Source organism: Ambystoma mexicanum, chromosome 10 (genome assembly GCF_040938575.1).
Source record: "Ambystoma mexicanum isolate Mex_15411 chromosome 10, UKY_AmexF1_1, whole genome shotgun sequence".
Taxonomy (NCBI): domain Eukaryota; kingdom Metazoa; phylum Chordata; class Amphibia; order Caudata; family Ambystomatidae; genus Ambystoma; species Ambystoma mexicanum.
In genome coordinates this window covers 1431247257-1431270698 of record NC_090932.1, presented here as the reverse complement: position 1 = coordinate 1431270698, position 23442 = coordinate 1431247257, and positions in this window count along the sequence as shown.

The window sequence follows — 23442 nt, the reverse complement described above, 5'->3', positions numbered from 1 at the left end:
TTTTTAATTCAAGCCCCCAGGAAGATCAGAGTTGGGCCAGAATGTACCTTAAGTAATCGGTAATATGTACATGTAATGTCAAACAACTGTGTATCTGGGAAATATGTGTAGTTATGAAAAATGATTTTTAAGGTAAAAGCAAAGGGACGTTTCTTCAATAGATCGTAAATGGCTGACATCACTCTGACACACTATCCTTTCTCAAATCAGGGACCAAAGAATCCTTTGGCCTATCAAATCTTGAGATGGTTGGGCATGCAGAATTAGCAGACCCACCCATTTTCAAAACACATAAAAAGAGCCACTGGAAGCCAGACAGGGAGATTCAATTCCCATTTCCTTGCGGAGCACGCTGACAGACGACTTCACATCCAGAGATCCAGACTTCAAATCCATCAATCTCCAGACACCGGTGCCTGACAGACCCAGAAGGTAGAATTATCCAGAGAGACCAGAGATCGCTGTGAGCAGAACCAGGCAGAGACCGTCCGTGGCGAGGGAACCGCAGTCCAAACCTGACCAGATCCCTGACGGAGGCCCAATGCTTCCAAAATTAGGAGTGAGTATCCTTAGGACTGTAAAAAAAAAAAACAATCTCTTAGTTTAAAATAATCTAATTCAAACTATTTTAACCTATTTAAACTGCATCATCAGAAATCGTGTCCATCCTGTTGATTCAAAACCTTCCAAAGCGCATCTGTCATTCTGAAACTGCAATTTCAATTCTGAAAATCTACCTCCACTAAATTGTCCGTATCTCTTGAACCGTTGTTGCTCGGAGCGAGTTTTAACTGTCATTTTAAAGCTAAGATTCTTTCCGTTCATTAGACTTTTTCTGTAATCGCGCTGGACGCACTCGGAAAAATTGCTGTGATTTGCGATTTGGCTCAATTTCTTCACTTGTCAAAATAGCAGCTCCTTGCTTTCCTTTGCTGAAATTCGTTTGCAACCTGATAATCATTCATAGAGCATTGCTAAAGTGATCCTGAACTAATTTAAAGTAGCTATCACTCACCCTGAACCTCCTATAGGGAATTAAAAGCAATTTGAGTATATTTTTCACTTCATTGCCACCACCTTTAAAAGTACTTTGCTTGTGTTTAAAACCATCCCTGTTGATCTAAGCTTGCTAGGGGGGAACTGAATTGGGATTGTACTGTGATTGTATTACTGAAGAACTGTGTGTGTCACTTCCATCTCCTTACATTGCATAGAGGAGGGGTGAATTGCCAAAAGGGGAAAAGTGATTATATTATGTTTTGCTGAAATCATATCAAGTTTATTCCTGTGTTGCTTCTTTTCCACCTTGCATTTTTTTGTACCATATAAAGCATTCTCATCTACCTTATCCTCTATACTACTCCTAAGTAATTACCCAGTGTGCTAGTATCACATCATCCATTGTTCATCACTCACTGTCCTATGTCTAAGTGTGATATCAATTATTAATTTATTATAAAAGTGTGATATATATATATATATATTGTTTAATTCTCAAATAAACCTTTTCAATTTGCAACACAAACTTACTTCTTGGCTCAGTGGGGTCAGGGGGATTCTAAGAGGGGGGTGTTATATAAGGGTTGTCATCCAGAGTACACAAACTGGACATAAAAATATATAATTAAGGGCTTCCCTTGAGCAATCCCAGACAAGGCACTGACTTAGTGGGACTGCTTGATTGGAGTCTTTAACAAAGTGGGGGCTCGTAGCTGGGGATTCTGGATTAGGTCTATCACTTGTGCTGATTAATATAGTGTGCTAACTGACAGAATATATAAACTCTGTTGGATCACCACGCTGTGTTACACTGTAAAGACACCCCTCAAAGGAACGCTCTAAGGAAACAGTCTGTTTTGTAAAATGAAGTACAAACATCTGTAAGTCAGGAAGGAAATCAATCTCCAGAATGACGACCTTGGTAGATATGAAATAGCAAGGGAGCACCTCTTACATAAACTGTTTGTGAGAGGTGAGTGGTCTGAACAGGACCAAAATGTATGGTTGCAGGCGATCACACAACAGGTCACTAAACTGGGTCAGATATCTGGAGAGATCAGGGTCCCTTACATGTGGCCCTAAGTGAACTATATATGACTCCTAAGGCCAAACATGAACACAATAAGATTGCCAGGATAGCGGCATATTTGTATCTATATATGGGAGCCATGCAGGACAAATGTGCTGAAGCTCAAGATCTGGCAAATAGGCAACAGATGGAGTTAGAAAAGGCCCAATCTGACCTGGTCTCTTCTGAGCAGAGGCTGCACAGAAGCCAGGAGTCAGAAAACGAGAGTAGACAATACATCATTAAAATGAAGGAGGATATGGATCTCCTGCAACAGGAAAAGTCTGACCAGGATACCAGAAATCTGGCTTTGCAGAAGGAACACCAAGGCAGTTTGGACTCCTTACTGCAGAGCCAGAAAAAGCTGGAGCAACAGATAGATTTCAACAGGGCATGCACAAAGCAGGTAGCCACCCGGCAAAGCCAATTGGATAGAGAAAAAGAGGAGAGCAATAAACTGATTCTGAAAGACCTGGACACCCAGACAGAATTTCAGGAAGAGCGCCAAAAAGCTGGTGCCTTTCAAAGGCAGAGGGACGATCTGGTGGCACAGATGCAGGCTCTTAGTCAGGAAAGGGACACCTTAGGCCAGGAGGTCTGCCAATTAAAAGAAAAAATTGAACAAAATCACCTGGCCCTCCAGGGGCTGGGTGACCTCCAAAAAGAGCATCACGACTTGCTAGAGAATACCAGGAGGGTGGAAGATGCTCTGGCAAGAAAAGAGCAGGCCAGTAGGGATGGGACTCAGGAGGAAACCCTCCTGCAGCAAAGAGTGGCCCAGTACTCCAGGACCAATCAGGAGGCACAGAGAGAGAATGAGGCTCTCTGCCAGCACAATGATAGGTTCCAGCAACAGGTAGCCATGCAAGAGAGACTGATAGTGTCTAGTAAGGCCTAACTGAGGAACTGAAAGCGCAGGCTCTTGCATTGCAACAGGGAGTAGGGGCTGACAGAGATGAAGTTCACTGGGAAAGGGAAACTCCTGAGCATAACCTCAGGAGCCCTAGTACCAGAGGCCTTCATCTCTCTCAGACCCTGGACTCTGCCACCCCCATGTCCCCTGGCGCACATGAGCACAGGGCCACAGGAATGGCAGATTACTATCCAGCCAAAAGTATGGGGTTCATAGGCCAGTACCTCCCAGGAATGGATGGGCGGGCATCCGCGCATGGGCACCTAAGCACAGTGCAATTTAGTGGTGAACCCCAGGAGAGTAGGCCCACTAAGGGCATCCTGAAAACCTCTGCCCAGTTAGGTCAGTGGGGGGGTACCAAGCAAATCCTGGTAGCAAGGAGGGATCTGAAGACTCTTCTGATCGTCACAGGACACAGGAGACCAGGTCCCCACATTCTGCCAGCCATTCTCAGACTCGCAGAATCTGGGAGAGCCTGGAAGATCAGATGGGCACCTCTGGGAGCAGTGCTTCTTAGTCGGAGGATGAATGGACCAAGGTTACCCGAACCAAAAAGGCCAATAAGGCAAAAAGGGCCTTGCTTAAGGACCCCTTAAAACAGATTAAGGCAATCAGGAGTGTCATCACACCTTATCACAAGAACTCCAAGTATTCTGTTTGGGAACACTTGGAGCTATTTCAGCAAATGATGGACACCTTCCATTTGAAGGACAGCAGTAGCTGCATCTAGTACGTCAAATGAACATTCTCCCCAGAATACTCCAGTTCTTTGCGGGGCTGGAGGACCAAAATCATTCAAGATGGTCCACCTATAGGGCGGTCATCTTGAAACACTTTTCTGTGCATAGAAATCTCCAAAAGGCTCGCAAGGCAGCCTACAATTTCCAATGTGGGGAGGATCAGGCTCCACAAGAATTTGTGCAAGAATAGAAGCGTGGCTTTGCGCAGACCACCAGAAGGGTGCGCACGGACAGCAGCAGAATTCATCAACACATTTTTCCATGCTCTCCCAAATACATAATGACCCAGCTCGTGAGAGATTTTCAAGAGAAAAGATCTTTAAACTGGGTCATTGAGCAAGCCACCCGCATCTACGAGGTGCAGAAACCGGTGGAAAATAAGAATCAGCCCAAAAACCCCAAAACCAACAGCATCCCTACTGCTGCCAAGGTGGCAAAGGTAAAGGTTGCCCCCGTTTTAGATTTGGAGATGGGGAGACCCAAAAACCAGCCTGCACCAAATAATTCACAGCCAGAAGGCCTCCGGGCCAGTCACAGACAGGGAGTCAAGGAGGCAGTCCCACAAATGGGGTCCCCCGCTCCCCTGACTATGTAAGTCCCCGCTATAAGGGAAACAGACCAATCCTGGGTTGTGTGTGGACCCCTCTGGCCCAAGGGGGGGGATCCAGCCAAGCGCCTAACCCGGGGAACTTCCCTCCTAACTTCCCCCAGGAGGGCAGAAATTCACCAAATCCTGGGCAGAACTTTTTCCCCAGGTATCCACCCAATTTCCAACCCCAAAACCATCCATCCTTCTTTCCCCAATTCCCTGAGCCCAGACAACCTAATCCAGGAGAGGGGAGGCCAAGGGTGGAGTTGTACCCAAATCTTCACAACCCAGGGTATTACCAGAGAAGGGATAGCTACCCTTCCCGGGATCAGCCCAGGGGAGAAAACAGAACCCTTTATCAGCCTGAGCGGGTTTCCCAACTTGAGCGCCAGGTCCAAAATATGGCCCGGGATCTGGGTCACATACTGAGGGCTCAACAGAACCCTCAGATGGGCATGCCGGCACAGAATGCCCCAAACTCTGGACCTAGTGCTCCAGAACAATGACAGAGGCAGCACCCCGATAACCCACCGGTTCCTAGGGAGGAGGCACACGGGGTAGGGGGTGTAAAGCCTTGGGGGAAGCTTCCTTCCCCACTTGTAAACAGCCCCTGGAAACCCAGGAACCGGAAACAAAATCTCCTACCCCTGAAAGTCTGCCACCCAAGGAGCAGAGAGGAGGTAGGAGAAACAAAGGACCCAAACAGACCCAATTTGTGGAGGAGGAACAGGTCTTCCAATATGAGGGAGAGTGATCCTCAGAGGATCCTGGGGAAAGGATCTTCTCCTTCAGAGATGGGGGAACTCCTCCCAAGGAAAAATGGGTCCCAAGAGATTCCAATCCAGACTGGGTAGATGTGGGGATTGAGCTGTTGCCGCCCATCATCCTATACCAGAACCAACAATACCAAAAACCCCTGGTTCAAACCCTTCCTGGTGACTGCCTCCAAAAAGGCAGGGGCGGCCCAGAACCGGAACCAGGGGATCCTAAAACCAATTCAATAGACTGGGTAGATGTGGGGATTGAGCTGTCGCCGCCCATCATCCTATCCCAGAACCAACAATACCAAAAACCCCTGGTTCAAACCCATTCTGGTGACTGCCTCCAAAAAAGCAGGGGCGGCCCAGAACCGGAACCAGGGGAACCTAAAACCAAATCAATAGACTGGGTAGATGTGGGGATTGAGCTGTCGCCACCCATCATTCTATCCCAGAACCAACAATACCAAAATCCCATCGGTCAAACCCATCCTGATTACTGCCTCCAAAAGGGGGGGGGACGGCACAGAACCCAAAACCATGTCCAGTTGCCAACTTTTTCTTTCAGATTCCCCAGGCTCTCCACAGAATTCTGCCCAAATCTCTTTGCTAGCAATGTCCAAAACCAGAAAATTAGCCCACCAGTTGTCCAAAAATGTGCATTATCTGTGCCCCCTTAAGGAGAAGGAGGGAAGATACTATGCCCCCGTACAAGTACCGGGGCAGGGTACAATTTTGGCACTGGTGGACACTGGATCCCAAGCTACCCTTCTGTCCAAAAGGGCCTTTGATGAACTCAATGCAGGAAGGGGGGAGAATTACCCTGTTCCTCTCACCTCTCTTCCTGGACAACTCCATAACTTTGACGGGAAGGAAATTCCCGTTGAGGGGACTGCAGACTTGAACATTCAAATTGGGTGACACAAGGTGAAACACGCGGTCATAGTAGTGACTCCAGAGGGCACCCCTTGTTTACTAGGGAATGACCTCCTGAGAAGGTTGTCACGCCTAATAGATTGCGTAAACAAGGTCCTCTGGACCCAGACTAGCCGACCAATAAAATTAAAACAGAGTGTCAACCATGTTAGTTTAAACAGCACCTGCCGCATGGTTGAACAAAAATCTGACCAAGTAGAATTTCACTTCCAGAACAACCAAATTCCAGACGTGACAGTAATAGCAGTAGGACAACAGACAGGTGATGGGGGGTCCTCTCTATTTCTGAAAATCAACCTTCCTTCCAGTTTAAGGTGGTATTCCACACTGGAAGGAAATACTCTGAAATTCTTTACTAATCCACAATCAGACACTTCCACTCCTACAGTCCAAAAAGATCTGAAATCAGCTCAGAGCCTGGCTGATATTCAGTAAATTGGAGAGCAGTTGTTCATCCCTGTTCAGTTAAATGATGGGAAGGACTCTGTTCTCGCTCGAGTGTGTGTGAACAACGGTAAGAGCTTCATCAGCGAAGCCATGTTCTGCCAACTCCCAAAAGATCCAGCCATACCCACATTAAAACTGATAGACAAATGGAAAAGGGATCTGGAAACACCCAATTCCAAACATCTCCTGCCAAGCAGGTGTATACTCAAAATCTCCATTGGCAACAAGATCATAGTCAATAGTTGTTGGGTCGTGCGATACGTCACTGTTGCCTTTTACTTAGGCAGTGACATTCTCAATCACTTCGCCATTAGTTTGGACCTAATAAACTGCAAAGCTTGGTCCCGATTAGCAGATAATCCCATGGGCTTTGATGATCCAGAAAAAGCATTTAGGTCAGCTCAATTGCTACCTTATGCAGTTGAAATTCAGATTAAAGAGCAAGTCACCATCCCAGAAAGGACCTGACAATTCTTCCTGGAAGTGAAAGTTAAAAGAGGACAACATTTGAAAAACCCTGATGCTTATATTCATCTAAATGCTTTCCTTCAACAGCAAGGGTTAGGGGTAAACCCAAAACCATTAGTCAACATAGAACATGACACCATTCCAATAGAGGTGGATAACAGCGACTTACAGAGTATTACTCTAGCCGCAGGCACCATTATTGGAATGGCGGTTGATGACCGACATTTATCCATTGATTTAGGAAATGAACTGTTAGGACCAATCCCCAAGGACTGTTTTGACAGTGACAGTGATGACAATACAACACCAGACAGGATCTTTACCCGGCATGGGGGGAACTTCCTGGTGTACACTTCTTGCCCTTATGGTAAGGAAGACGTGACTTGTGACTTCAGAAGGGGTGAGGAGATTTTCCAGGTCCATGAGGGCTGCCTTTCCCACCTGAAGCCTCCAGTCCAAATTAGCACTCTGACCAGGGACTTCTCCACCCAGCTGGAGGAGGCCGCTGAGATAGCAAAGCCAGAAGTCTTTCCAGGCTTCAGGCAGGTGGTGGAAGAGAGAGTCAACCTAGCTGATGCCTGCGTGACTCTGGAACAGAAGCAAAAGTTGAAACAAGTTTTCTTGGATTTCCAAGATCTCTTTGCGGTAGACTCATGGTTGCACCGACATCCACACAACAACAATTCCCACGGACCCTGGAATGACTCCAGTGTTTGTGAAGCATGTCGTTTGCCTCTCGCATCCATGGAGTCCCTTACTGAAATAATTAAGAACCTTGAGTCCCGGGGAATAATCCGTCCAGTACACAGCGCCTTCAATAATCCGGTCATGGGAATATTGAAGCCAAACGGCCAGTGGAGACTCTGTGCCGACCTTAGGGAGCTCAACAAACGGGTCCATACTTCCCGATGGCCTCTGCCCTACATTGACCAATGGCTGGCCCAGATTCAGGGTTCACAGGTTTTCACTGCAATAGTCCTGACCAATGGATACTGGACCGTGCCTGTCAGTAAGGAGGACCAATACAAATTGGCTTTTACCTTTGGGGGCCAGCAGTACACATGGACCCGAACTCCTTTCGGAAACCTCAACTCCGGCAATGAATTCAACATTTTCCTACATAAGGCCATGCCCGACCTGGGTGCGAGGGGTAACCTGGCTTATGTAGATGATGTCCTCATCAAAAGTTCATCTGTGGAAGAACACATAGCGGAGATCCGTTATGTTCTGACACAGTTGAGGGCTGCCGGAGCAAAACTTTCCTTTCAGAAAACACAGTGGTGTAGAACTCGTGTTAATTTCTTGGGGCATGAGATTACTCCTCAGGTTCTCTATCCCCAAGAAAAGAAAGTGGAAGCACTCCAGAAACGAAAGGATCCCACAACTCTGCGGGAACTAAGGAGCCTCCTTGGACTGACTAATTACAGCTGAAAGTTCATTGAGGGCTACGCAGAGATCACTAGACCCCTGATTCATCTTTTGAAGGGGGGGTCAAGTGGAAATGGGGTCCAGAACAATCCGAGGCAGTAAGACAACTCAAAAGAAGCCTCTCACAAGCGCCTTGCTTAGCTTACCCTGTCAGAAACAAGGAGTTCTTCCTGGAGACAGGCTTCTCTAATACGTGCTTGACGGCAGTATTATACCAAAAGCATGACAAGGTCAATAAAGTAATCTCTTATGCAAACAAAACTTTATACTCTGTGGAGGAAAAATTCAACGATTATGAGAAGGCACTCCTGGCAACGGTGTGGGCATTGAAGAATTACCGCACGTTCATCTAGGGGTAAAACATCATAGTGGAGACTCCACACCAGCCTCTGCAATATCGCCAAAGTGACAGAATCCGGGCCAGAAATGTGAGTAATTCCCGAATTACTTCCTGGATTCTGTCAATGCAAGGCTTTCCTGTGGAGGTCAGATATGGCCAAAACAAGAAGAGTCCCCTCGCGCAAGGTCTGGCTGACTTGCATGGTTGTGCCAGAGAAAACGGTCTCGAGGACGAAAGTCTAAAAATCAAGGACAACATGGAGGCATACCTTCATTCCCCACACAAAGTCTTTGAAGAAGACAAGTGTGAGGGAATGCCCACTGTCTATGTGGATGGATGCTCTTACCATGTTGACAACAACGGGGAAAAAGAACTGGTGGCCGGCGTAGGGAATGCATGGGTGAATGAGTCCCCAGAACCCTCCGCTGGGTACAAAATTGGTCCCTGAAGTAGTCAGGTAGCAGAGTTGATGGGTGTGCATCAAGCCATCCTCACTGCTGTCCAACATCAACTCCATGAACTGGTCATAATTACGGATTCGGATTATGTATGAAACGGGTTTGTGGAGCACCTGGTTAATTGGAAAACCAGAGGCATGCTGTGTGCTAACAACAAACCCTTGAAACATGGGAAGTTGATCAAAAATATTGATGATCTGGTCACCTCGAATGGGATGACCATCTACTGGAAAAAGATCAAGGGTCATTCCAAAGTAGAGGGACCAGACAAAACTGGAAATGACTTAGCTAATCAGCTGGCCAAAACCGGTGCCATCCAATGGGATCTAATAGAAATAGAGTCCCTGTTGGGAGAAATCCAGGTCACTGCTATCACTAGGTCCCAGACAAATGCTCACAATGATCTTTCAACTGCACAATGGAGTAAGGAGACCCCTGATGCTGATTTAATTACGGCTCAAAAGGGGGATCCAATAATTGGTAAGTTTTACCAACACATTGAGGACCATGAGAACTTTCCCCTGATGGATACCGATTACATTGGGAAAGAGGACCTTAGAGTGTTGATGAAATGTCCAAAGATGTTCCGAATCCAAGATGGTTTGTTGGTAAGGAAATCCCAAGCTGGCCATGATCAGTGGGTGGTGCCTACCTCATTCCGAAGCCTGATGTTAAGTCACGGCCATGATGCGGCCACCGCCGGTCATAGGGGGTTTCACACAACACTGGAAATCTTAAGAGAGGTTGCATACTGGCCACACATGGGGCAGGACCTCGACCAATACTTGAAGGGGTGTCTTGTGTGTGCACAATTTCAGCCAACATCCGTCACACACCAGGCGCCTCTCCAAAAGCGGGGGATGACACTGCCATGGTCAGATTTGCAAATAGACTTTGTGGGCCCTGTGATTCGCTCGTCTAGAGGAAACAAGTACATGTTGACGGTTACATGCTTGTTTACCAAGTGGGTGGAATGTCTCCCGGCCCCAAACTGCAAGGCAGAAACAGCAGCTGCCCTGATGATTAACCACATATTTTCCCGTTTTGGTCTACCTCAAAGGATTGAGTCAGACAGGGGTAGCCACTTCACCAGTGAAGTAATGACAAAGATGTGAGAGATACTGGGGTCAAACTGAAGCTACATATTGCTTACCGGCCAGCTTCTTCTGGGGCAGTAGAACGCTACAACCGGACCATTGTGAGCATATTAAAAAAGTTTGTGGCAGATTCTGGGCCAAGTTGGGATATCCGATTACCTCTGGTCCTAATGGCCATCAGATCTACCCCTTCATCTGCAACTAAAATGTCACCGTTTGAGCTGATGACTGGACGCATGATGGTGCTTCCCCAGCATTTGCTCTACAGGACCCAAGAGCAGACATTGATAAATGCCTCCACAACTCATGAGTATGTGGAGAATTTAAGGAAACACCTCCAACATGCTTTTGCCTATGCTCAGCGGAATCTAGAAAGATCAGCTGATAGCATGAAGACCCATTATGATTTGAAAACTTCCAGGAAAGTATATAATGTGGGAGACCTGGTCTATCTATACAATTTCTAAAGGAACCAGGCCAAACAGCGAAAATGTTTTCCTACATGGAAGGGACCGTTTGAAATTATAGACAAGATCTCCCGAGTAGCGTATAAGATCCGCATTCAAAAGGCAGTCTGGCGGAAGGGGAAGACAAGTGGGTACATATAAATCAGCTAAAGTGTTGCCATCCCAGGCACACTCTGCAGCAACTGGAGGAGTCCTCTGCAATACCAGAGGGGACTGCTCCAGATTAATTCAGTTCCACCCTAAAATATTCCACATATAGCCTATAGAATTCTATGATTCTTGAACATGTTCTGGCCTCCTGATTTAAAAAAATGTACATGTTCATGTTTTTGACTATAAAATGTATATGCCGCCCCACTATATCAATAGTGGGGGAGAAATGTCTACGAATAGGTATTGCTGCTTTTGCTTTATCATCCTAGGAGAGATAAAACCCGGAGACTGACCACAGAAGACGACCTGGAGACCGGGAGCAAAGATCTGAGGGGCCTGGGGTACCGCCTAATATTCCCATCAGGACCGGCGAGGAGAACCGATCGATCCAACTGAAGGGAGGAAAAGATGCTGAACTGAGCCATCTACGGAATTGGAAGAAGATGATGCGGACATACCAGTGCATGGATCAAAACATCCATCATTCTATCCCAGAAAAAAACTAAATCAATAGTCCGGGTAGATGTGGGGATGAGCTGTCGCCGCCCATCATTCTATCCCAGAACAAAACTAAATCAATAGATTGGGTAGATGTGGGGATTGATCTGTCGCCGCCCATCATTCTATCCCAGAACCAGGAGAACCGCACAGTTTTGCGCACACCAAAATGGTCACCTAACCTGTCACCCACCAGTGCAAGCGTGATGGACCGGAAGCGCCAGGGGTGAAAGGTGGTGCCAAAGGAAAAATAGCAGTGCCTGTTAGATCAAAAGCGCCTTGAAATCACTGCTGTTTCTCTGAAGTGCAAGCTCAAAATGTCCATTTCAATTTGTTCAAAATCCGTTTTTATTGATGTCAACAAGTTGCTAAAATCATGGGCACAAGACCACTCTAAAGATTCAACCTTCTTGTGGGGGGTTCCACATCACCACTCTACTGTAAGGATGTCCATCAAAACAATGGCAGCAAGGATTAGAGCTGTCAAGCAAAATCCCGCTGTCAAATTAAAGACAGCTCATTAAAAAAATAGCTGCAGTACCAGCTTTGGACACAAGCCGGCGCTAGCGGTCTAAACTCTGACAGTAGAACTGTACTTCAGGAGTTGCCAGCCTCCTGAGACAGCTGGAAACTTCGAAGCCTATTTGGTTGATTAAAAATTTAAATAACTGCTGTTCCCTGAAGACAGGCTGATTCAATTAACATTGCAAGAGGCCGGGAAACCTTCTCACCTCAGAACAACACAAAAGAAGCCAGGCGATCACATGGACATGCTAACCAAATGCAGAGTGGCCCCCTGGTCTGCTGACCTCAGCCGACACAATAGACTCTTTCAATTGAATGGAGTATGCTGATTTGAGTGTTGACTGTAAACAGAGCTCTGCCTAGAAGAAGAGACATGTGATCCCTGACTCCCAAGTTTCTGGGGGCGGACCCAAACACTGAAGTGAATTGAATTGAAGGCAAATATATGTTTTTATAAAAACACTGATAACGAATTGTAACCAGATGACAGAAATGTACAACTTTGGGATCTTTAAATTGACACATTCACTCCCAGTTTAAAACTAGGCTGGTCGCTCTGTGATGTTCTGAGCCATAACCCCGCTAATTATTAATACTACAGACACTGTGTTTTTGCTAGAGACCTAGGAAATTAACGGAATAAGGGTAGAAAGGCGGTGTACATGTGTGCCATTTTTAGTAAACGTCCGATATTGGTAGATCAACTAAAAACTAAAATAAGTTGTCATTTTTTAATGCAAGCCCCCAGGAAGATCAGAGTTGGGCCAGAATGTACTTTAAGTAATCAGTAATATGTACATGTAATGTCAAACAACTGTGTATCTGGGAAATATGTGTAGTTATGAAAAATGATTTTTAAGGTAAAAGCAAAGGGGCGTTTCTTCAATAGATCGTAAATGGCTGACATCACTCTGACACACTATCCTTTCTCATATCAGGGACCAAAGAATCCTTTGGCCTATCAAATCTTGAGAGGGTTGGACATGCAGAATTAGCCGACCCACCCATTTTCAAAACACATAAAAAGAGCCACTGGAAGCCAGACAGGCAGATTCAATTTCCATTTCCTTGCGGAGCACGCTGAAAGACGACTTCACATCCAGAGATCCAGACTTCAAATCCATCAATCTCCAGAGACCGGTGCCTGACAGACCCAGAAGGCAGAATTATCCAAAGAGACCAGAGATCGCTTTGAGCAGAACCAGGCAGAGACCGTCCGTGGCGAGGGAACCGCAGTCCAAATCTGACCAGATCCATGACGGAGGGCCATTCCTTCCAAAATTAGGAGTGAGTATCCTTAGAACTGTAAAAAAAACCAATCTCTTAGTTTAAAATAATCTAATTCAAACTATTTTAACCTATTAGAATTGCAGCATCAGAAATTGTGTCCATCCTTTTGATTCATTCTGAAACGGCAATTTCAATTCTGAAAATCTACCTCCACTAAATCGCCCGTATCTCTTGAACCGTTGGTGCTCGGAGCGAGTTTTGACTGTCATTTTAAAGCTAAGATTCTGGGATTTCCAACAAACCCAGAACCAACTTTCCGTTCATTAGACTTCTTCTCTAATCGCGCTCGACGCACTCGGAAAAATTGCCGCGATTTGCGATTTGACTCAATTTCTTCACTTGTCAAAATAGTAGCTCCTTGCTTTCCTTTGCTGAAATTCGTTTGCAACCTGACAATCATTCATAGAGCATTGCTAAAGTGATCCTGAACTAATTCAAAGTAGCTATCACTCACACTGAACCTCCTTTGTACCATATAAAGCATTATCAGCTACCTTATCCTCTATGCTACTCCTAAGTAATTACCCAGTGTGCTAGTATCACATCATCCATTGTTGATCACTCACTGTCCTATGTCTAAGTGTGATATCAATTATTAATTTATTATAAAAGTGCGATATATATATATATATATATATATATATATATATATATATATATATATATATAGTTTAATTCTCAAATAAACCTTTTCAATTTGCAAAACAAACTTACTTCTTGGCTCAGTGGGGTCAGGGGGATTCTAAGAGAGGGGTGTTATATAAGGGTTGTCATCCAGAGTACACGAACTGGACATAAAAATATATAATTAAGGGCTTCCCTTGAGCAATCCCAGACAAGGCACTGACTTAGAGGGACTTTCTTCGGACAAGTAGCATGTTGGAAGATGGTGGTGAATCCATCCCAGTGTATCTATCTCCTAAGCCATGTTTCTTGAAAGAGAACAAACTTAAGCTCTGTAAAAATGCTCTGACTTGTACCTTTATGTCTGAATTACCTCTTGGCCTCTTGTGTTCCAACTCAAATGTCTTTTGCCTAGAGCTGATTGTCATGATCTCTGCTTCCAAAAGATCAGGACTTGCCCGACTCCCTTGGAAGCAGACCCATAACCCCGGTTCCGAGTGCCAGCCAGTCCCAATTGGGACCTTTTGGACCATGTCCTGGCGCCAGTGGCACCAGGCTCATTGAGATGCCCAGTCCCAGCGCTGGAAGCGCCGGGCTCATAATGCTTGGGTGGACTTACCTGCAGCAGACCATGCTGCTTACTTACCTGCCAGTTGAACCCCTGATCCTCTTCTGTTTGGGACTACTTTTCCTGTTGGGTGGGGCAGGAGCCACTCCCTAGGTTCAGAACACTGGAACTCTTCTGGAAAGCAGGAACTCTTTTCTTACCTAGGCGTGGCTGTGGAAGGAGACACCTAGGCACTACAGGAGGCTATTTAAACCACACCCGATGGATGAATCTTGCTTTGCGTTATTCTGCATTCTCTGCAGCAGAACGCTCATCGTGTCTTCTGCTTCTGATCCTGGGCCTAAGGGAACAAAGGCTTACCATCCTGGAATCCAGTCTTCAGCAGCACCTGTAAAGACAAAGAAAGAACAGGTTAGCACTACGGTCTTCAGTGGCAGAGCATCTCTTACCTGGTCCATCGGCTGTCACCAACGCCTCGCGCTGCATTCCGGCATCTGAAAGACAAAGGCTTACCTACTCTTCGCATGCTCCGGAGGTCTTCGCACTGCATTCCGGCATCTGAAAGACAAAAGCTTACCAGCTCTTCGCACGCTCCGGAGGCCTTCGGCGCTGCATCCCGCATCTGAAAGACAAAAGAAGGTGCGTTTAAAGACATTGGGCAACTTTATTACTCACATGCCATTACTCCTTCCCACACCGAATCCAGTGGGTATTCCAGCACCCTTCAGCTTCTCTAAAGCTCCGAACTTGTACCTGCAAGATAAAAGGGACAGTTAGTGCGCATCGTGAAGCAGGCTACAAGCGCTTACTTACGTGCTTCCAGGCGCTTCTATTCCTCACGCGGGTTCGATCCTCAACTCTCATCAGCCCGCCATCTGCCATCGCCGGAACCCTGCAAAACAAGAGATATCATTACAAAAGACTTTTAAGACATTTGAAGTGCCCAGAACTTACCGTTCGTGCAGTTAACGACGGACAGCAGTCCTCTGAGGTCAAGAGGCCTGCACCCTTATCCAGTGAAGAAACTGGTTACGGCACCCTGCCCCGAGGCAGATGGAGAGCTCGGCGTTCACTTACCTAAGGTGAGGGCGTTAACCTTTGGGGTTCTACAGGAGAAGAGAAAGGGAAGAGGAGAGAGGCACCCAATAACCCCAGTTCATTAATCCCATATTTTCTATCTGCAGACATCTTACTCTTCGAGTCAGACATACAGTGCACAGAGGTCCAGCCCAAAGAGCCAACCGTGTGTTATACATCACCTTTGAAGATACGGCATTCACCCAGTCAAGACCGGCGCCTCTGCGGGAATCAGGTGAGCGTTACAGAACGCAAAGCCTACCGCAAAGCTCCCACCCAGGCGCTATGGAAACCTTGGATACCGACCAGCTAGCCCAGTTACTTGGGGAACTAAGAGCAGAAGTGCATGCAGCCCGTCAGGAAACGAATGCTCTAAGAAGGGAACTAATTATTTCCAAGGAGCGAACATACGATCTCGCTAGACAATTGCTACAGTCACAAGACGGACAAACTCTGTTACCCGCATCAGGGCCAAATCTTCCTTCAACATCCTCTACGAACCCAGTGCAGATCAACCTACCTGGGAATGTACCTCTGGCTCTGCCCGAACGATTTTCTGGTGACCCAAAGAGGTTTGCAGTATTTATTAACCAGTGCCGGTTGCACTTCTTATGCCGGCCAGCAGCCTTTCCAACTGATCAAGCTAAGGTAGCTTTCGTGCTTTCGTACCTTAGTGGCAATGCGGCAGACTGGTCGATCCCTCTAGTTAATCAAGTTGATCCGGTTCTCCATGATTTTCAAGCTTTTCAGCTCAGTATGGAAAAACTGTTTGCAAGACATTCACAGGGGCAGGCCTTGGACAATGAGCTCCTTTCATTGCGACAGGGTAATCAAGACCTTTTGGCTTATATTGCGTCTTTCAACAGACTGATAGTGGAAACTCGATGGCCTGAGGACAAAAGGATTACGCTGTTTTATAGAGGTCTACGTGGAGAGCTCAAAGATGTGTTAGCCCAAGTAGTGAATCCCCCGCAAGACTGTTCGGTCTATATTGACTTAGTCGTTCAAATTGACCACAGACTGCAGAACAGGAAGGCCGATCGTTCCAAGTTTGATGCTTGAGTATTTTCCAAACCACCAACTCCTACCAAAGGAGTAGACTCCGGGGAACCCATGCAAATAGGGGGCCTGAAAGGACCACTAACACAAAAGGAGCGGGAAAGGAGAAAACAGCTGCAATTATGCCTCTATTGCGGAAACTCGGGCACTTTCTTCGAGACTGTCCGGTGAAACCAGCCAAGAAGGCAGTAGGAGCTGCAGTTACCAGGGTCACAAACTCTGAGCAGGGAAACGACCTCGCCCGACAAGAATAGAGGTCCTCTTGCCGAGCGTTAAAACCAGTTCCGTGACCTCGCATTTCGTGATACCTATGGTCCTCATTAGCCCTGAACATCCGGATCGATTACATGCGATTGAAGCTTACGTCGACAGCGGTGCCATCGGCAATTATGTAGATCATGAAATGGTTTTGAGGATGAATCTGATTCTTTGTCCAAAGGCTGTAAAGGACGTCATTACTACGGTGGATGGTACGGAAATAGCCTCCGGACCAGTAACGCATACCACCCAAGAAGTGACGCTAGTAAGTCAAGATGGACACCATGAGAAGATCGTGTTCGATGTGATCAAGGCCCCTCAGTTCCAGATTATTCTAGGAATTCCTTGGTTAGAGAAGCACAATCCTCAGATCGATTGGCGAGCAAGAACGGTTCAGTTTCCAGAATGTGTCTCTACTTGTCACCCTCGACCTGGTGTTGCACTGGCAGCAATTTCCTCGGAGGCTCCCCAGTTACATCCTGAATACCTAGAATTCCAAGATGTTTTCCGGAAGGATCAGGCTAACTCTCTACCTCCTCATAGGTCTTATGACTGCCAGATAGACCTGATACCTGGATCTACTCCTCCTTGTAGTAGAATTTAACCCCTCACCGAGCCTGAGAATCTTCACCTCCGACAATACCTGGATCAATACCTAGCGAATGGGTTTATTCGTCCTTCCAAGTCCCCTGCTTCCTCAGCTTTGTTCTTCGTTCCAAAAAAAGAAGGGGACCTTAGAACTTGTATAGATTATCGCGCCCTGAAACAGATCACCGTTAAGAATAGATATCCGTTACCTTTGATCCCTGAACTCCTGGACCAAGTCAGAAAAGCATGCATATATACAAAGCTGGATCTTAGAGGAGCCTACCACTTGGTACGAGTAAAAGAGGGCGATGAATGGAAGACGGCCTTCCGCACCAAGTATAGGCTATTTGAATATCAGGTCATGCCCTTCGGACTTTGCAATGCCCCGGCCGCCTTTCAATATTTTATGAACGATGTCCTCAGAGAGCTCATAGATGTGTGTGTTGTTGTTTACATTGACGACATCCTCGTTTATTCTTCATCGGAAACTGAACATCGGAAACACGTGAAAATGGTCCTCGAGAGATTTCGTCAACACAAACTTTTCGCTAAATTGGAAAAATGTGTTTTCAACGTGACTGAAGTTGAATTCTTGGGATTCATATTATCACCTAGCGGAGTGCGTATGGATTCAAAGAAGGTTGATGCAATTCTCAAATGGCCATCGCCATCCTCCGTAAAAGGTGTTCAAAGCATGTTAGGCTTCGCTAACTTTTACCGCAGGTTTATCCCCGAATTCTCTCGAATAGTCCAGCCCATCACTGCCTTGTTAAAGAAAAACAAACGTTTTGAATGGTCTACCGAGGCGGAACAAGCTTTCCAGAATTTGAAGACTAGATTTATCTCTGCACCGATCTTAAAACATCCTCGCCCAGAACTCCCCTACATCGTTGAAACTGATGCTTCGAGCCTTGCCATGGGGGCAGTTCTATCACAAAAGGACCCAGTAACCAATCAGTTGCATCCCGTGGCATTTTGGTCCCGCAAATTCTCGCCTCCTGAAATCAATTACACTATTACTGATAAGGAACTTCTAGCTATCAAGTCCGCCTTTAAGGCTTGGCGGCATTATCTTCTGGGGGCCCGACACACCGTTACTGTGATTACAGATCACCGAAACCTGCAATATTTGAAAACCGCAATAGCTCAATCCTCTAGGCAACTTCGTTGGGCACTATTCTTTGCCGAGTTTGACTTCATAATTACCTATCGACCTGGTACAAAAAACGGTAAAGCTGATGCCCTTTCTCGGATGGGAGTGGAAGAACATTTGATCAATCCTAAACCTGTACCTATCATTCCCGAACAAAGAATTCTAGGTGTAATCGCCACACAATCCATAGAGGAAGTTAAGGATAAAGCCAGGCTACTGGTAACTCCAGCAGACATACAGAATTGGCATCTGCAGGGAAAGGACTTTACGGTGAAGGACAACCTATTATATTTCCAAGAACGGTTATACCTGCCCAGCACAGATTTACAGAAAAAGGTAATCTCTTGTTATCACGATTCTTTAATGGAAGGACATCCCGGTATGACCAAGACCTCGGAAAAGATCAAGCGCTACTTCTGGTGGCCGTCTTGGAAAAAAGATATCAGAGACTTTATAATGTCCTGTGGAGTATGCGCCCAAAACAAGAGTCAAAAGGAAAAACCAGCCGGCCTCTTACGCCCTATTGACATCCCGCCTCGCCCTTGGCATACGCTTTCTATGGACTTCATCACCGATCTACCTCCATGCTCCGGATACAATACGATCCTAGTAATCGTGGACCTATTCTCCAAGATGGCGCATTTCATTCCACTCAAAGGCTTACCAACAGCAGCAACTCTGGCCCGAGAATTTCTCGAAAACATCGTCCGACTGCACGGTTTTCCTTCAGTTCTAATTTCGGATCGAGGTAGTCAATTTATTTCTCATTTTTGGCGAAGTTGCTGTCGGTCGGCTCAAATTGATGTGAGACTTTCGACCAGCCACCACCTTCAAACCGACGGACAAACTGAGAGGACCAATCAAACTCTGGAACAGTATTTGCGCTGCATGCTACAACAAATGAAAAAACTTGGAAAGATATCCTTTGGATAGCCGAATATGCCTACAATAACTCTGTCCACTCGGGAACTGGGAAGACCCCGTTTTTTCTTTTATACGGTAGTCACCCTCGAACCTCGGAGTTGGATCCACTCCAAGATCTTGGAACACCAGCAGTAGACCACCTGCATTCTACAATCACCCAAGCCTTTAAGGAAGCCGTTTCTCACCTTCAAAGGGCTAAAGAACAATACAAGAAAGGAGCAGACCAACATCGGAAGGAAGCCCCCCAATATCAAGTAGGAGATCAAGTCTGGTTATCCACCAAATATCTACCTCTAAAAGGACCACGCACATTCAACCCAAGATACCTTGGTCCCTATTCCATCACTACCATAGTAAATCCAGTAGCGTTCAAGTTGGACTTGCCCCCTCACATGAAGATACATCCGGTCTTCCACGTCTCTCTATTAAAACCCGTGCAACCTCAAACCCGACTAACTACATCTCCAAAACCTATTCTAGTTGATGGATAACTCGAGTTTGAAGTCAAAAGCATCCTGGATTCCAAGATCTCCAAATCTTAACTATTTTACCTGATTGACTGGAAAGGCTACGGTCCCCAAGAAAGATCCTGGGAACCTGCAGAATATGTCCACGCGCCTCGTCTAATCAAAAGATTTCATCAAACATTTCCTAACAAGCCCAAACCCCCGGAGAAGCCCGGTTTGGGCGGGGCCTTGAGGGGGGGTGCTGTCATGATCTCTGCTTCCAAAAGATCAGGACTTGCCCGACTCCCTTGGAAGCAGACCCATAACCCCGGTTCCGAGTGCCAGCCAGTCCCAATTGGGACATTTTGGACCATGTCCTGGCGCCAGTGGCACCAGGCTCATAAAGATGCCCAGTCCCAGCGCTGGAAGCGCCGGGCTCATAATGCTTGGGTGGACTTACCTGCAGCAGACCATGCTGCTTACTTACCTGCCAGTTGAACCCCTGATCCTCTTCTGTTTGGGACTACTTTTCCTGTTGGGTGGGGCAGGAGCCACTCCCTAGGTTCAGAACACTGGAACTCTTCTGGAAAGCAGGAACTCTTTTCTTACCTAGGCGTGGCTGTGGAAGGAGACACCTAGGCACTACAGGAGGCTATTTAAACCATACCCGATGGACTTATCTTGCTTTGCGTTATTCTGCATTCTCTGCAGCAGAACGCTCATCGTGTCTTCTGCTTCTGATCCTGGGCCTAAGGGAACAAAGGCTTACCATCCTGGAATCCAGTCTTCAGCAGCACCTGTAAAGACAAAGAAAGAACAGGTTAGCACTACGGTCTTCAGTGGCAGCGCATCTCTTACCTGGTCCATCGGCTGTCACCAACGCCTCGCGCTGCATTCCGGCATCTGAAAGACAAAAGCTTACCAGCTCTTCGCATGCTCCGGAGGTCTTCGCACTGCATTCCGGCATCTGAAAGACAAAAGCTTACCAGCTCTTTGCATACTCCGGAGGCCTTCGGCGCTGCATCCCACATCTGAAAGACAAAAGAAGGCGCGTTTAAAGACATTGGGCAACTTTATTACTCACGTGCCATTACTCCTTCCCACGCCGAATCCAGTGGGTATTCCAGCACCCTTCAGCTTCTCTAAAGCTCCGAACTTGTACCTGCAAGATAAAAGGGACAGTTAGTGCGCATCGTGAAGCAGGCTACAAGCGCTTACTTACGTGCTTCCAGGCGCTTCTATTCCTCACCCGGGTTGGATCCTCAACTCTCATCAGCCTGCCATCCGCCATCGCCGGAACCCTGCAAAACAAGAGATATCATTACAAAAGACTTTTAAGACATTTGAAGTGCCCAGAACTTACCGTTCGTGCAGTTAACGACGGGCAGCAGTCCTCTAAGGTCAAGAGGCCTGCACCCTTATCCAGTGAAGAAACTGGTTACGGCACCCTGCCCCGAGGCAGATGGAGAGCTCGGCGTTCACTTACCTAAGGTGAGGACCTTAACCTTTGGGGTTCTACAGGAGAAGAGAAAGGGAAGAGGAGAGAGGCACCCAATAACCCCAGTTCATTAATCCCATATTTTCTATCTGCAGACATCTTACTCTTCGAGTCAGACATACAGTGCACAGAGGTCCAGCCCAAAGAGCCAACCGTGTGTTATACATCACCTTTGAAGATACGGCATTCACCCAGTCAAGACCGGCGCCTCTGCGGGAATCAGGTGAGCATTACACTGATCTTCTATGAAATTCAGACGTTGGAAAACCTGGGATATGATGTCAGGCAGTAAAGTCCATAATTTGGAGTTTTATTTCTTTGCATGAACTGCACTTCTACTTTTTGACTGAGTTTTTTTCCGGTTTGGAGAGTTCTCTGCTTGACAAAGTTGTTTTAGAATTAATCGTCGAAGCAGATGGCACACTTTGTGGATTATTTTGAGTCAGCGGAGGAAGAGTGGTAAAAACCTTGACTCCTTTGGTTTTAAGATCTTTTGCACATGAGTTGAGAACTTTTCTGCCTTCATTTGATTTCAGTATTAATTCCACAATATGTGTGGTTTTATCATATGGAAATAATAGGCGCCAATATCATTAGCTGAAAACAGGTAGAGGTCAGGGATCCTTTTAGTATAAAATAGAATATTGCTGGGGTTGTGTGTCTTTTTACCTTTTTTGTATTAGTTTGTTGCAGCCACACTTTTGGGGCAGCAAAAGGTTTATTGACAATAGATTGTTTGTACGTAATACTAGCATATGATGGTGCTTGTGATGGACAGCTATTTTCCCCACATAGGTCTGTCAGCTCTGATGACAATAGCTTGGGCTCAGGCCCTGAGTTAGTGTTTTCAACTTTTTAAATTGTTTTTGATTGAATTTTGTTACAGAAGATCGGTGCTAATTTCAATACTTTGACTGGATTATTTTGTTTTATTAATGATCTATTTTGTTTGTGACCCTGTAGTTGTTTTCAATTTAGAATTACATTATTTCACTACTAGGTGAGTTCCTATCGGTAGTTCAGATAGGTCAACTCCCGTAGCTTCTTCATCAAGTTTTGGGAGGAGCCCCTTTAGCATCTGATTTTGTTCCTTTCAATTTCTTGACCCTTTTTATCATTCTCTTGTGTTATATTGTCTAGGGCTTTGAAGACATTCTTTTTCCCAGCTTTTTTTTTCCACTTTCAGGTTTTCACCAGACAACAAAGTCCCCCTTCTTTTCTGCCACCTCTAAATGCAGTAGTGGGGGGGGGGGGGAGCAGCGGATGATAGTTGCAATGGGATTACCATAGCCATTGTCACTATCTGGGCATTTGTGTTTTTTTTTTTTACACCTATGCCGAACAGCAACAATCTCTGATCACGTTTTAGAAAAAAACAAGATCCCAATTCAACAGTTGTCTTCATGGCATGCACCCTTGGATGAACCCAAATTGGTTAAAGTCTAGTCCTATGAACTATAACTTGATGATATTAGGCAAACTAAACACATGTGTTGTCGCAATATTTTAGCCACTCTTCTTGTATGTTCAGCTTCAGCATATCTATGTCCAACTCCTCACTCCAACCAATCATAGTATTCTGCTTTTCTACCACGCACAATGGCACCGCAAACTCTTGTATGATCTTGACCTCCTGCTCAAAATGCTCCCTGTTGATGCTGCTTCCATCATAATGGGTGACCTTAACTTCTTTCTTATGACTTGGACCCATTGGCCGCAACTTAACTCCACTCTCTCTGACAACTAATAATTAATCGTACATAATCTTCCCACCCACACCTAAGACATCTCTTTCATTCTCATAATCCTGTTTTGTATCCTCATCTGTTCTCTCAATTGACCCATCCCCTTTGATAACCCACTCATTCATTTTACCGGTACAGTTCCAATCCACTCCTACTTACTCTGCCATGTCTTTCACCAAATGTAAATGCAATCATGACCCTATGGTCCCCAACCCAGACAAAATCAAAGTCTAACTCTCAACTCTCTCTCCATCACTTGCTCATTCTAGTGAAGTCAGATTCATCTAATTGAACTCTGTATCATCCAACCCCTTTTGTGAAAACAAA